The following is a 16,314-nucleotide window of genomic DNA, read 5'->3' on the forward strand; positions in this document are numbered from 1 at the left end:
GATTTCCCATGCCATCTTAGCAAATACTATTGCTAAAAACTACTGGCTCTGTTAAAAACTAAAAGTCTACTGTCTGATTGTTAGTGGAAGCAATACTTAGAAACTTACCCTGAGAGTAGTAGTAGCTTCCTTCTGGAGACAGCAACCTATGAAAAAGAATGTAAATTGGAGAAAGTAGCTCTTGAAAGGTTGCCAGTTTCCATGATGAAATATTCTCTTTCTTCTTTGAAAACTTCTTATCTTTCAATCTATTGGAAAATGGTATATAAAAAACATTGGACTTTTAGAAAGTTGTCCTCTCCAGAGACTCAAAAAGTATTATTTCAGAATACTCAGCTAGCTCTGCCAGCAATAACTTGGGTCAGTGACTTAACTGATTTGGGAACCACTTTTCTCACCTGTAAAAAGGAAGGATTGAACTTTGTGGCCTTCAAATCCTTGTCAGCTTTAAAAAAACATATGACTTTAGGAATGAAATATTTTTCCTACAAATATTAGGGGAAATCTCATAAACCAGAGGGTTTGCGCATGAATACTAAAATTGGTAAAGTAATTTTTGATAAATTCAGTATCTCAGCATTGCTAAGAAGTTATCAGCAAAATAACTTTTAAAATTGTAGAATAACCATCTCCTTTCTACTACTACATTCGACTGGATGCATGAAAGTTTCTTCAGTTTTAATTCATTTTATAATTTAACTGCTAGATTCCTACCAAATAATTATATAACTTGGAGTGGAAATATTCTTCTTGGTCATAGTCTTCCCCCAACCAAGCCTGATTCTCCTTATGTTTTCCAGGCTGGAAGTTCCAGGGCCATTCATTGGCTTGATCTCATTACCAATTGGCACATAAGATTTGAATTGCTCTGTTTCTGACCTGAGCAACTATTCTTCACTAGGCAGTCTGGTGGTTTTCTGTTCTCAGGGGGCTCATCATATTGGAGCTGGCCTTTGTGTGGACACTCAAATGGCTTTAGCCCTACTGCGTCTCTGACCTTTCAAATTCAAGTGATCCATCAGCCTCGGCCTCCCCAGTAGCAAGAACTAAAGGTGTGTACCACCATGCTAGGCTTGGTCTTTACTCTGAAGATCTGTAGTGTATAGAGAGAGTTAGAACATTGAATGGCTTCTGATATTTTCCTATTAAAAAAAAAAAACCCAAAACAACCGCATACCATTTTCAACATCATAGCATAGTGGAGAGGCCAGTTTTGGAGGTAGAAAAGTTTAAGTTTGGGTCCCTCCACTGACACTAGCTGTGCTGCCGTGGGAAAGTCAGATAATCTATCACTCCTCAGAAACAATCTAAGACAACAAATTATTGAAGACACTTATCTGCATAGAAAGGGAGTCTTCACTTTGTAAATTCCTCATACAAACACATTCACAGATCCAGATGGCCCTCACTGCTTAAAAAGACAACCCTCTCCCCTGCCTTCTACCTTCCATTTTGTGACAAAATAACAAATCATGAAAAAAAATTCCATTATAACAAATATGATTTAAAATGAAATAACCTTTTAAAAATAAAATTATCTAGTGGTGCTTGAAAGCCAGATAGGAAATGAAAAGACTCATTTCTCCTCAAAGTTTAATATAACACAAATACTTCAAGCAGTTGACAGTCTAAAGTCTTTCATTGGATTCTGGTATTATTAGCTGATATGGTGTGGGTATTTTTGTTTCTTCTGAAGTTGCTAGTAAAAAATTCATTACGGTAATGTCTAGTCTTCACTTGATCCCTAACTTCCTCTCTGGTGGTGGTGGTGATGGTGGTAGTGGTGAGGAAACAATATGGCATCCATATACCTGCCACCTGAGTTGGTTGGATGAAATATTTGCCTGATGCTTTTGTAACGTTAGTGTCATTATTTTTATTGTTCAGTTGTTTCGGTCATATCTGACTCTTCATGACTGACCCTATTTTGGGTTTTCTTGGCAAATGTACTGGAGTGGTTTGCCATTTCCTTCTGCAGCTTGTTTTAAAGATGAGGAAACTGAGGTAAAGAACATCAAGTAACTTGCCCAAGGTCACACAGTTAGTAAGTGGTTAAAGCTGGATTTGAACTCAGTTCTTCCTGATTCTTGAACAGGGGCTCTATCCACTGTGCCATCTATCTGCTCTATTGCTATTGCTATCCATTGTCTAAATGGTAAGTGTTTTAAAATGTGCCTAAAATCAGAAGGGATTCCTACGAATACTGGTAATGCAATAATGGGAATTATTTTCAAAACTTTTTTTCACTTATATTTTCAGATTGAGTTTTCCAAGTTTTATTACCCAGGAAGTAGGTTTTTCCTTTTCTTGCTTACAGTGCATTTTAAAAGATGATTGCAGATGTCTTTTCAGTGGGTTTTGGTTTGGCCTGCTGATTGATCCCTTTCTGCTCTATTTCCATTTAATGCTCAGAGAAATTCTTGTCCAATAGCTTATGTAACCAATTTGTTATAAAACTCATCAGGTTTGATTCTTCCCTCCTATTATTTCCAAAACATCAGAAATCTGTCTTTTCTCACACTATTTCTGGACAGAATTCTTTTCTGGGCAAATTAAAATATTTGGAAAGATGACAGTTTTTTTTAAATTGGGCTTTAAAATTTTTAATTTCTGTTACCTTGTAATCAATATTTCAAGATTTACATTGTAAATTTAATTGACTATTACATTTTTTCCCTTTTCTTTCTGTTCCATTTTCTGACCTGATTTCTGAGAGCTGTGGCTAGGGATGTTATACAATCATGTGGCCTGCTTTGAGGCTTTGTTCTACTGCCTCAGTTTCCAGTTTGGCTGAGTTGGGCTTTGTTTTGGAGTGCTTCAAAGTGACTTTAAATCATTTGGGGTTCACTCAAGCCCCAAACGTGTTTAGCCAAGCATTTTTCCCCTTTATGTTTTAAAGGCATATGTAATTTGAGGAAAATGTAATCCATGTGTTTTGAACTCATTTGTCTTCAAAAAAAGATTAATAGGAACATATCTTGTTCTTTAAATAATGATTTACATTAAAAAAATCTTTGTTATGCATTATCTTGTTAACCCCAGTTGCATGCCAATTTGTTAAAATGTTATATTCAAAAAAGAACTGGAAGAAACAATGCCTTTTCAATGTGGGGATTTGAGTAGAGAGGGTCAAGGTACTCCAAAGGGTATTTGGAATTAGAGGAACTGTGTTCAAAATGTGGCTTAGCTGCTTGCTACCCGTGTAAACATCCCCTCCCCACTTAACTTCGGTCAACTTTAGTTTTCCCATTTATAAAATGAGGAGATGGGACTGACTATCCTCAGAGGTCCATTTTTAGCTCCAGATCTATGACTCTCTTCATTGTTCCGTGACTTTATGTGTCCCAGTCATGTTTTAGAGAATCTATGAAGAGTTTTTTAAAAATGAAGCAGCTAGAACCATTTGTAGGTGAGATTTTATACACACACTCACACACACACACACACACACAAACACATGCCCCATCTATATAAAGCATATATACACATATGTACACCCACATATATGTATCCATATGTATACACATGTGTGTGTGTGTGTGTATATATATATATTATATATATATATATATATATATATATAACTTATTTATGAAGCCACATTTTTAGTGGGGCCAGTCAAAAACGATTTGGATGATTGCATTGATACTATCCAGCTCTTTAGTTGTGAAGACACAAATTAAAAGTGATTCAAAGTTCACAGTAATTTAGGATCTATGCTGCACTGTTCAGTGAAGGTGTGTTAATTTAGGAAGATACAAAAGGCTTTCAAATACCAGAAATGCTTTATCTACACAGTCCAAGTCCAGTAAAGAAATGACTGCTCATCCAAATAATTTGGGTTCCAAACTTTGCCATTTAAAGAAAGTTGAATTGTAACATACATACGTACATACGTTCATTCCTTCATTCATATACACAAAGAATACTCTCACTGACTGCCATGTTTATTCACTCATTTAATTCAATAAGTATTTATTAAATTTTTACTCTTCCTGATATGGTAGTACTAAATAATAGTCATTTATGGTCTCTGAGTCTTAGCTGCCTCATTTGTAAAGTGGGGGTGACAACAGCTCTGTGGTATAGTGGATACAGAGACCACTTTGGAGTTAGGAAGAATTGGGTTCAAGATCTGCCTCTAACATGTGAAAGCAGGGCAAAGAGGGAGAGATTGGGAGTCAAAGGACTTGGATTCAAATCCTGGCTTTCTCACTTCTTATTTTTGTGACTTTGGGCAAGTCACTTAACATATGTGGCCTTGGTTTAATAATTTTGAAAATGAGGGCATTGGACTCAATGACCTCTAAAGTCCCTTCTGGCTGTAAATCTACAAACCTCTCATCCTGGTGGCTATGGGCATGCCTCTCAATATTCTAATAAATATTGCAAAAGGAAAAAGAAAAAAGTGATCTTCCTTTGCAGAGGGAATTCCTCACTGGGTGCTTCTGACACTGATGAAATCTTAGGTCTACATTAAAACACACACACACACACACACAGCCACAGACAGACATACATACATACTAAATTTACTATTTACACAAGTTCTTCAAAAAGTCTCACACTCCCCAATTAGAGAAGACAGAGAACTATATAACAAACTGAAATTGTCAGTCTTCAAAATAACTAGTAATTTTGAGTGGATGCAAACAGTAAATGATCTATAGTTTCAACATAACCCAATAGGAGTGTCTATCACTTATGCTCAAATTGTCTGACTTGGCAGATAAGTCTTGGTAATTGATTAAGACACAAACAGACTAAATGATTCATCCTCAGTCAAATAAGTTATAAGTGTCCAGTGTGGTATCTGAACCTAGATCTTTCCAGACTAGTCCTCTATGCACTATACCCTGCTGCCTCTACAAGTAATACAAATGAAAACTAATAAAAATAATGCAAAAATGGAAAAAAGTAGTAACCAAAATGACTTTTTCCTAAAGGAAGAGAATAAAAAAAAATTGTCTCCAAAAAGCAAATTGCATTAGAGATAACTAAAATGAATTAAAACATCCATTTTCTCAGAAAAAATGTACAAAAATAAAATCTTAAATAAATTTCACAAGCTATGTGTGAACATTCTTAAGAGTTTCATACATAGGATTCCATGGTTTCACTTTTAATACATCACTTTTAGAGAAAATAAGTTAACACAATCATTTGAAATGGCTGCCTGCACATTGCACAAGACTTATTTCTCTTTTTCAGCTTCTTGGTACATGTAAAACATACCATAAGATGTCCTGTCCTTCCATGGGCAATGAAACCATTCAGCTCTCCTAGATGTCACAGGGCTCTACTGTGCTAGGGGGAAGAATAGATTCCATACTCTTTTTTTTATCTTGTTCTTCTTCTCTCCCAAATTCTCCAGCATCTTCCTGACTACTACAAATGATACTTTTAGATGTCGATAGTTGGGAAAAATCTTCACTTTCTTGGGAGTCTGATATCTGAACTATTTTTTCATCACTTTCCTCAACACATGAATCTTGAGTCATTCATTTTACTTTTCTCACCACCTGGAACATCAAAGCCCTCTTCCTCCCCTTGGGTCTGACTTTCTAGTTTTCCTTTATCTAACACTTCATCTTTCTCCTCAGGAAGCCACTTCTCTCCCAAAGCCCAGCATCTGTGGCAATGTGGTGGAAGTGGAGGGTTTATTTTATTACAGGAAGTACACTTCCAATAGTTGGCTAAAGATATTTCAGGGTCTTCACCAAACGAGTGAGTGGCAGTCTCCTCTGCCTGATACATGGTTACTTTGTATATGGGCTCTATCCATTGCATCACCTAGCTGCCCCTTAAGTGCAGTTTCAAGCTTTAATCTTTTTTTTTTTTTGCGAGGCAATCGGAGTTAAGTGATTTGCCCAGGGTCCCACAGGTATTAAGTTTCAAGTATCTGAGGCCAGATTTGACCTCAGGTCCTTCTGACTCCAAGACGAAGCTCTATCTACTGCGCCACCTAGCGGCTCCCAAGCTTTAATTGTTTAAGTAGGCACTAAGACTTTTGAGACACTGTATAGAGCTTAATGGGGGTTAGAGAAGATTCACTGGATAAATCCTTAACTTTTGAAATTTGTAAAGATAGCTTCAGACCAAACTAATACAATTATTTTAGATCCTCATAATTCATCATTATTTAAGCTTAATTTAGACAAATTAAAATATATATAGTTAATATTTTATATTAACAAAGAGTGAACATAGACCAGATACAACCAACATTTCTGAAGACACAACTCGGGGGAGTAACTTCAGCAGAATTGTCACTGAGAATTCTGACATTTACAGCAAATGTAGTCTGGGTGAAGTTGGTGTTTAAGATGTGGCCTGTGTGGAGTTGAAATAGACTGGAGACAGAGGTCATGAGAATTGAGAAAGTTTGCCCCCTGAGAGGGCTCAGTGTTTTAGGGTGGCAGAGGTTGGTTTGGACCAGAAGGTATTGAACTGATTGAAGAAGAAGGGGAATGACCTCAGAGGTCACACATAAGAGCATCCAGGATCAAATAGAAAGAACTTGAAAAGCGTTTGCTGGATGGTGGCAGAGGAGATCTCAAAATGGCATTGGAGAGTGATGAGTATGCTTACTTCTACTCCTAACTCTGTGGGATTGGGGGTTTGGAGAAGGAGTAATTATGCTTGGAGAAGGTACCAAAAGCTGTGGTGTCTTCAGCAGAAAGCTTGATTCAGTGAGCACCAGAAGATGTGAGGAATGTAAAAGAAACAGATCAAGGATGATAGATTTGGAGTTGGAAGGGATCTTTGAGGTCATCTATCCAACCTCCTTATTTAACAAATGAGGGAATTGAAGACCAGAGAGATATGACTTGCCTTTGGTCACACTGCTAAGGAAAAAAGCCAGCCTTGAAACTCAGGTCTTCTAACTAGAAATCCATCTAGCTGTCCACAAATAAGGGGTCCAATGGGTGGAATGGAAAGGAAAGGCAGAAGAGGGAACTGAGAAAGGCTAGTACTATAGTACGGGGAGTAATTAAATAGGGGGGGAAGAAAAGCAGATGCCCATTTTTCCATTTTTCAAATGGTTCCATTTGCCACCCTGTCCCCAGCTGATACTTGTTATACTGAATCAAACAGATCCCTAGAACAAGCACATGGAAGAATGGGGAATAGTCCACCACCCCACCACATCCTGGAGGGAAAGTGCCCAGGAGAGAAGAAATTGACTACTGCGGGATCTTAAGGAGTGGGCAAGAGAGTAAACCAAGAATCCAACATCAGGGCACAGGATTGGGAAGTGCCTATGCATCTGGGGTGGAACTTTGGTAGCTCCCTGCTAGTTCTGACTCTAATCTTAAATGATAAAGGTCGATTCCCAGTACATGTACATCAGACTCAATCTTTTCCCTGAAAGACCAACTTTTCTGGACACTTATAGCCATGAAAAGTCTCAACCAAATGATTGACATTCTTGTTAATGCTGTCTCACATTTCCTCTACTTCTTTCATGCACGTTCATCTTTCCCTCTAATCACATAGTAAGGTCCTTGAAGAGAGAATTGTGTGTCTCCATCTGAGACAACCTGGTGGGGAAGTGAATAGAGTGCTGGACTTGGACTTAGGAAGACTTGAATTAAAATCCTGCTTCAGATACTTACTGGCTTGGTGACCTTGGGCAAGTCACTTAACTTCTATGTACCTTAGTTTCCTCATCCATAATCTAAGTACAGTAAATAGCATCTGCTTCCTACAGGTCTTGTGACAATCAAATGAGATATATGTAAAATGTTTTGGAAACCTTAAAGTACTATATAAGTGCTAGCTATCCTTATCACCATCATCATCATCATCATCATCATTATATTTTTAATCATTATATTCCCCATAATGATTCTAGCAGAGTGCTAGGTGAAGGAGTTGTTGCTCTGTAAATATTTGCTGAGAAATTGATTGACACTAGTCAAATAAACTTAGGAACTATACTGCCTGCTGCTCCAGCATGTGGCTGTTTTTTTCTTTCTTCCTGTCTGAAGGCCAAAGGTTGCCATTTGGTTCTGAATGTGAGCTGTGTGACTTAATTCAAAGCTATGTGTTGTGAGCTGGCTAAAGCATACTTCAAGATAGTTTCAGCCTGTCAAGCAGTTTAACAAAAAATGCACATTACTGCCATGGAGAACCTCAGGGAGGAGCAGTCAGTCTCAATTAGCTTGAAGAGAGCCTGGCCTTTCCAGGCTGAAGGACTGAAAAGGGTATTTGCTTGCTTTCTACCAAAATGCTCCCAGCTGGATAGACTTAATAAATAAAGGTATATTTTCCCTTATTATCATTGGTTGGTCATACCCACTGATAACAGGTAGATTAATAAGGCAGAAAGAAGGAAGATGTTAAGTTCTCACCCTCCAGTGCTACAAGTTATTGAATCAAACACGATAATAATGACTTTCTTTTTGCCAACATTATAGGGTTATGGACCCACTCACAACCTCAATCACACCTTGAGTTCTGGGTCTACTTAGACTGTCCAGACCCTGACCTCTGTCTTAAATAAGAGCTACATCAGAACTGTGTTGTTCAGATAAGTAACATATCTGAGACTCCTCCATCACTGCTTCCCAGATATAGTGACATTGGCCTCCTTGCTATCCAAAAGTCAAGACACTCAAGTTATCTTTAGGTTCCAGGCCCCATGTCTGGAACACTTTTCCTCTTCCACTTTGCCTACTGACCTCCCTGGTGTCCTTTAAGTACCAACTAAGATTCCATCTTTTATTGAAGGCCTTTCTCAACCCCTCTTAATTCTAGTGTCTCCCCTCTGTTGATTATTTCCTGTTGATCCTGAATATAGCTTGTTTCATATATGTTTCTTTGCATGACATCTCTCCCATCAGATGTGAGCTCTTTCAGGGCAAAAACTGTCTTTTGCCTCTTTTTGTATCCCATCTCTTAGCACAGTGCCTGGGATATAATAGGTGCTTAATAAATGTTTATTGATTGATTGATTGCTCTCTGTGTATGTGTATGGAGGCAGCACTTTTAGGGGTGGGGAGATTATGATTCAGAGTTTTATATAATAATCGGGCTAAAGCACAGTCAAGGTGTGCCCTACCTCCTTCTACTCTTTCCACTCTCTAACAACTCAAGCCTCAATTCCCTCAAGTTCCTCAAGTCCCAAAGATTACCACACCCAGATCACAAGGGTTTCAGATCCAAATGTATACTCACCTTAAGGCTAATTTATGCATAATACTTTTTTCTTGGCATATGTCACAAATATCTAGAGTATAGATTACCTACTGTCATGTACTCTATTACCAGTGTCAGGAGAATACATTTATACTCTTTTATAACCAGGAGTAAATAATAATTATAGGCTAGTACAAGCCTCTCTTGACTTCCATATTGGCTGTGATGTCACCATAGTCCAACACGTAGCAGAAGAGATTCAAGCCTAAAAGCCAATACTTTGATGCTTAACCCAAAGATCTTTAATGCTTAAAACAAACAAAACAAAAAATGAGGCAATACAAAGTTGCAAATACCAATTAATTAATATTAATATTTTAGATTAAATTTCATTATGCATTTTGGGTTTTATTCCTTAAGAACTATGTTTCTCTCAATTTTTGTTGTTGAAAGAACGGTATTTCTTAGAAACATAGTTCAATAGTTTAATGGATCTAGGATCTAACTGACATGAGTATTTCTTCAAATGGTACATATTGGAAATCAGCCACATAATTCTCATCGGTGTTCTCCATATATCTCCCAAAGAGGATCTGCCCAGTGTGCTGGAGACCTACCTCACAGTCTTTTTTCTTGTTAGCTGATGGGTACCAATGCAGTCCTTGGATTAGCTAGCTATTTGGCCTTGGCAAATCATATTTTGCAAACACACAGTAATACAATGTGTTAATATTTTCAGGAACTTCAGTGGAACCCCATTTCCCTCACCAAAAAAGAAAACAAAACAAACAAAATCTACAATGTGTTCCGTCTTTGTGTTTTGACTTGTTTCTGTCTGCTTCATCTTGTTGTAGATAACATATTTGTAGCATGTCAGATCTGTTTGTGTCCTTTAATTGTATATAATAAAACTTAACCCAGGGAAGGAACAGCTTAGGTCATTGGAAATAATATTGGTCTTTTCTTAAACTTTAAATTTCAATAGCTGTCTTGTTTATACAAACAAGTTGACATGTTTAGAAAAGAAGCTACATTTATCTTCACATGCAGTCCGAAGTAGCTGCCAGTACTCTACAGCATAGTAAAACTTTGAGGTGCTTCATGAGTGTTCCCACACTAGTTTGACATGCTCATTTCTCCCAACCCCCTGATATTCTTATAAGAATTCAGAGGAAAGATTGAGCTTTAACTTGATCAATGACCTTAATTTTAAAACTCAGAACTTGGAAACATTTGTGACTCATGGCTCACCACCTCCAAGTTCTGCCCACATACTTCCTTTTGACCATTTTCCTGAACATGTCAAGGTGTTATCTTGTTGTATAGAAGTTTGCATCCCATTGGAAGACTTGTCTCGATAACACTTCATGGCAGAGTAAAAATTTCTTTTTGCCCAATTAGAACTCTGATTTGAAATCAACACTTTGTGATATTCATATTTCAACTCCAATGATTTTAAATCTGTACCTATGACTTGTAAACACTGCATTGGAAATATTCCAAACTTTACATTTCAATAGTAAAGGAGCAAAGGCAAATCTGACAGGTAATTATTCATAAGCTTAAGAAAAAAAGGCATATTCACTTTCTATACTTGGCCTGTTCACAGCAGACAGTATTTGTTTTATTTCATTCACTTTTTTAAACTATGGCTGAATAGATGAATGAAAATGTCTTCTATACTTATTTTAAGGACTTTTAAAGTGTTTTTCAAGTGTTACTATTAAAACCTTTAGATGGCTGTCCTCTTAGCTTTGGTTGCTTGAGTATTTTGCTAACAGTCAGCATTTAAGTTGTGCTCAGAGTTGAGATGCAGGGTTTTCCTGCCACTTAAGTGGTATGATTATATTTCCTACTTATTAAAATAGAATTGGTGATAAATCATTTGACCCATTTCCCTGCTGCTTCACATTGACTTTTGGTAGTCTATTTAACAACTCAGACTTTTGAATCATATATTTTCCTATAATCAGAAAAACAGGACAGTTTATCTGTGGGAGAAAAAAAAGAAGCAAATGAAACCAATAGGACTCACTTTCCCCCCTACTTTGAGGTTGCTTGCAGAGAAGAAGCAGGAAGAGTCAAAACTTCTGGCTTGGTGTTTTGGTGTAGTTTGGCCCATTATACTGTATTGTTAGACTGAAGTGCCCTGAAAGGTGGGAGGGGGGAGAGAATCAAATGATTTCGGTTAATGGCAGAGCAGTATGGTTTTGTGGGTCTGACATTTGTGGTGTCTTCCCCTATATGTCTGCAGTTTTGATTTCCTATGTGGTATGTGCTCTGGAAAACTCTCATGTTCTAAGCACATATCCTATTTCATTTATATAATATTGGACCTTAGAATTGGAAATAATCTTAATGGTTGTTTAGCACAACTCCTTCATTTTACAAATAAGGAAATAGGTACCAAGAGGGGAAATGATTTGTCCAAGGTTCATACAATTAGTAAAGGGCAAAAGTGGGATTTGAATACAGTCCTTTGACTCCAGGGCCAATGTTCTTTCTGCTACATCGTCTGTCTGAAAGTCTTGAGGAGTAGAGAAAACACTGAAAGGGTGGGTCAGAATTATTTTGTATTACAAAGTCTCTGATAGCTACACCCACAAAACAAATTTTGTCTCTTTAATTATCTTTTAAGTGATTCCTGTGTCTGAAATTATAGGAATATGATAAGCAGAGGCTGAAGGACCCTGCCATTGTGGACTAGTAATCAAGAAATGAGTTTTATCCATAGTTCCATTGATAGTTCATTTGCTGTTCGTACCTACTTTAGTAATATGGATTGGTGAATTATTTAATCTGTTACTATCTTATTTACCATTTTCATGAAATGAGACAGCACCCACTATTGATATTTTTTGTGGTTTTGTCCTTTGCGTATATCTATGTATCTATGTGTGTGCGTACTATGTTATGCATATGTGTGTGTGTGTGTATATATATATATATATATATATATATATATGTATATATATATACACACACACACACAGAAAAAATATAAAATGTATTTTAATGTAGCCAAAATTATTTCTAATATATGCTGAGGAAATTTTGTTTATCTTATTCTGACAATCTTTGTTCTATTGTTAGCTAAAGTAGTTACATCTGAAATTTATTACTGAAAAATTTTTGAGTTTTTACAGATAATTCTAGAAGCCAAAAGCTTTTGGGTTTTGTGTGAATCATAGGGAAGAAATACTCCATTTGTGGTACAAAGCTGGCAATTTTTGATATCATAGCAATATCAATTTATCATAGACCTCTACTACCCTGTCTTAAACTGACTCATTTTGATTCTGTGATCAGTGTCTCCATCAAGAATTGACCAAGAAATTATCTCTGTCCTTTGCAAGCAGTGAAGGAACACACTTGTTTTCCACTCTCTCCTCACTACCTGATTCAGAATCTATCATATTCTCATAAGGAATGCATGTTTAGTCTGTGCTCTTTCCATAGGACCTTATGGTGCCTATTTCTCATTCACATGTATGCCTTTGTAAGATTGAATAATGCCTGCCCATCATTACATATTTTTTTTTTGCATTTTCATAGTATACAACAATCATTCACATTCATACATTCATTCAGCAAATATTTGTTAAACACCCTGAATGCAAAAATAAATGACTTTCAACCTTCACTTTTGTGAAGCTGGATAACAATTTGATGGAGTTATTTTATAGGGAATTCCTATTCAGTTACAGCTTTAATTAAACGAACTCTGAGGTCCCTTCTAATTCTGAAATTTTGTGCTAGGTTGTATCACTGAAAGATAGTATAATCCATGATTCAGATTTCTGATTAAACTATTACATAAAATACTTTACTAGTAAAATGTTATTTAATTAGAATTACACACTATGAATAAAAAATTGTAAAAATTGTCTTTAATGGCACAAGCCTAGAAATAACAAAATGAGGGTGGTGTAGTGGACAGAGCACTGGTCCTGGAGTCAGGAGAACCTGAATTCAAGTCCAATCTCAGACACATAATACTCACTAGCTATGTGACTCTGGGCAAGTCACTTAACCCCATTGTCTTGCCAAAAAAAAAGTTTTCTCATTTGATCCTCACAACAACCTTAAAAGTTTGGTGCTATTATTGCCCCTGTTTTAGTATGTGTTGAAATTGCATGTTGCTAGGGTCCCCTGACCACCTCACCAGTTACCATAATAAGTAGGCATATAAGTAGCCAGTATAAGGTAACAATAAATAGAAAATAAGAACTAAGAGTGTAAAGGGGAACATGGAAGCTACTTGCCAAAACTGCCTTCTAAATTAAATTAAGGCCATATCCAGAAACAATGTGCTAAATTAGAGGAAGCCAGCTAGGCCCCAATAAATGGCACTCAGCTAAGCTCCAGACATGTGCAGTAAAACCAGAAAAATGGTATACTAATAAGGGATCCCCAAGGCGCCTTATTAAAGTGTGATTAATGCATTGCTCCCTGCTTCCTGCCTATGTGATCTTTCCCACAGAGTATCCAAAGAACTGGGCTTGTTCTCCCTGACCCAACCAGGAACCCCTTTGTGATCTTTTTCTTTAAGGCATAAACAAGGAATGCAGTCTGGGACTTAATTTGATCCACAGGTATACATCGCAGTGGGTGTGCATGGCTCCGTGAATTCAAGGGCAGACAAAGAAAACCCGTGAGTCCCCTTACCTCTTCTGTGATAGAGACCTCCCCTCATGGTTGGGCTTAGTAGAACAAGTAAATTTGTAGTATTTATACTTTTCAGAGTTATTAAAACTTAAAAATACACTAACTCTGTATGTGTCTCATTTATCCTCTTGAGGCCTTTGCCTCTCTGTCAGGAGGTGGGTAGAAGGATTTAGCACTGGTCCTCTGGAATTGTAGCTAGTCTTTTTATTTGTCAAAATTCTTAAAACTTTCAAAATTGTTTGTCTTTATAATGTTGTTATTGTACAAATTATTCTCCTGGTTCTGCCCACTTCACTCTGGATCAGTTCATATAAGTCTTCACAGTTTTCTCTGAAACCATCCGTTTCATCACTTCTTATGGAATTTAATACAATTCAACAAAAATTTATTAAATTCCCATTGTGCATCAGACATTTCGCTAGCCTCTGGTGTTACTAAGAAAAAAATGAAACAGCTTATGTCCTCAATAGGCTTATAATCTTATAACATTAATTGTATTTATTGCATCAAACCCCAGAAAAGTATGGTCTCCTAAATGAGATTTTTAATCACTGAACAAAGTTTGGTTTAACTGTCTACAAGAGAAAAGCTAGTAGATAAAGATTGCTTGTTGTCCTGGATATGATATTCAGGTTCAAATATTCAGCTCATAGAGCTGGCCCATCTCAGACAGGCCTTGTGAACTGACAATGAGCTGGGCCCAGGAATTCAAGCCAATTATATTTGTTAACCTGATAATGTTTCTTAATGACCCTCAATCTTTTCCCCAAAACAAAAGCCCATTATTTTAATATTTGTATTCTTATAGAGATGTATGGCTCTAGATTATGGACTATCATAGTCTCTAAAGAATTGGTGTTGTGGGTCATATTAAAGGTGATTGAGAGGCACAGTTGGGGATGAATAGTAGGCAACATGTTGCCAATGAAGAATTGTACAAGCAATGCAAAAAAAATTAGAGAGTAATGACTGGAAAATAAATTGGACTACTCATGTAGCCAGAGTGAGAGATAACTAATGGATAGCATGAATGCTCCATTGGTATCCATGCAATGGCAAGACAGGTAAAGGAAGGCTCCAGTGTGTTGGGTAGACCCTCTTTAAAGGAATTAGAAATGTAATTGACTTTTCCCTTCCCACATTCAAAAAGGATGAGATGAAGTGGATATAGGAATATGCTGCTAAATGTTTAACTGGTCCTCTGGTTAATGCATACAGGTCACACTATTAAGTTCAACCTGTGTTATTAATATTTTCCTCTTAAATCTAGTCAATGAACAAAACAATAAATCAAGCTCTGAATTGTCATATTTTCTGATTTCCAAGGTGTAAATGCTCACACTAAAAATTTAACACTAGGTTCTTGGGAGTCAGTTCTAACTGGCTCCCACACAAAAAAACCCTAGGATGCATGGATTCTGATCTGCACTCCAGCAGGGTGTACTCATAGAGCCAAATGAAATATCAAGATACAAGACATGTTTACCAAACCCTATTTTTCTTTTGAAGTTATCAGGTAACGTTGCTGACCAAACAATCTACTTTCTGCTGAGATAATGTCTGTAGCATAATGTCTGGAAGTTTATATTTTTCCATCCTCATTTCAGCAAAGGGGAATTTCCTAAAGTGTTTTTCTTATGAGGAGCCAACATTCATTGAGCTTCCAGGGGCATCTCAGAAACTTGCCATTGTTGTTCCATCATTTTTCAGTCATGTCTGACTCTGTATCACCATTTGGGGTTTTCTTGCCAGATACAGTGGAGTAGTTTGCCAATTCCTTCTTCAGCTCATTTTACAGATGAGGAAACTGAAAAAGGGTTAGGTGACTTATCCATAATAAGTATCTGAGGCCAGATTTGAACTCAGGAAGATGAGTTTTCCTGACTCCAGGCCCAGTACTCTATCCACTGTGCTACCTAGCCGCCCAACTTGCCACTAGTGTTCTGCATGGTTTTCATATAAGACAATTGAACACATAAGAGGAGCTGTTGTGATTTTTTGTCTTTTAATGAAGCTATCAGGCTAGTTTGCTGACGGCAAAACTGGTGCTTTGTTGATGAGAATTGCTATTTAAAGGGGTCAAAGCTCTTATAATTAATGTTAAGCCTACTTTCAGCAAGACAATATTCTAAACATTTTTTTGTACCACCATTCTATTTTTCCACATTGTACCATTTGATTTCTCTACTCAGCCCTGACTAAATGGAGAAATATTTAAGGAAATTCCAAATAATTAGAATTTTTAGCTCTAACATCAGAGAAGTAGAACTAAAAACCCCAAACAAATCTGGCAGAGGGAGTTTATTACCTCTTTTGTTTTCCTCTGTCTTACAAATTTGTAGCTAAATTCTCCAAAGGCCACATGTTGTTAACATAACTTTGGGATTAAAAGACAATCATAACAACTGTAGCAAAAGTAATGCTAATAATTTACATTTACATAGCAATTTCAAATTTCACAAAGCACTTTCATCACTATGTATTTGTGATGGCATAGATTAT

At 36.8% G+C, this 16,314-nt stretch overlaps 1 long non-coding RNA gene and 1 pseudogene across 1 annotated transcript in view; one reads left to right on the forward strand and one right to left on the reverse strand.

Annotated features, from left to right (window-relative positions):
• Positions 1–16,314, forward strand: part of LOC110208815 (uncharacterized) — an 80,674-nt gene that overhangs the window by 18,072 nt on the left and 46,288 nt on the right. The window lies entirely within an intron of this gene.
• Positions 5,137–5,790, reverse strand: LOC110208940 (E3 ubiquitin-protein ligase Mdm2 pseudogene; annotated as a pseudogene).

This window comes from Phascolarctos cinereus, unplaced genomic scaffold (genome assembly GCF_003287225.1).
Source record: "Phascolarctos cinereus isolate Bilbo 61053 unplaced genomic scaffold, phaCin_HiC Scaffold_5;HRSCAF=322, whole genome shotgun sequence".
Classification (NCBI taxonomy): domain Eukaryota; kingdom Metazoa; phylum Chordata; class Mammalia; order Diprotodontia; family Phascolarctidae; genus Phascolarctos; species Phascolarctos cinereus.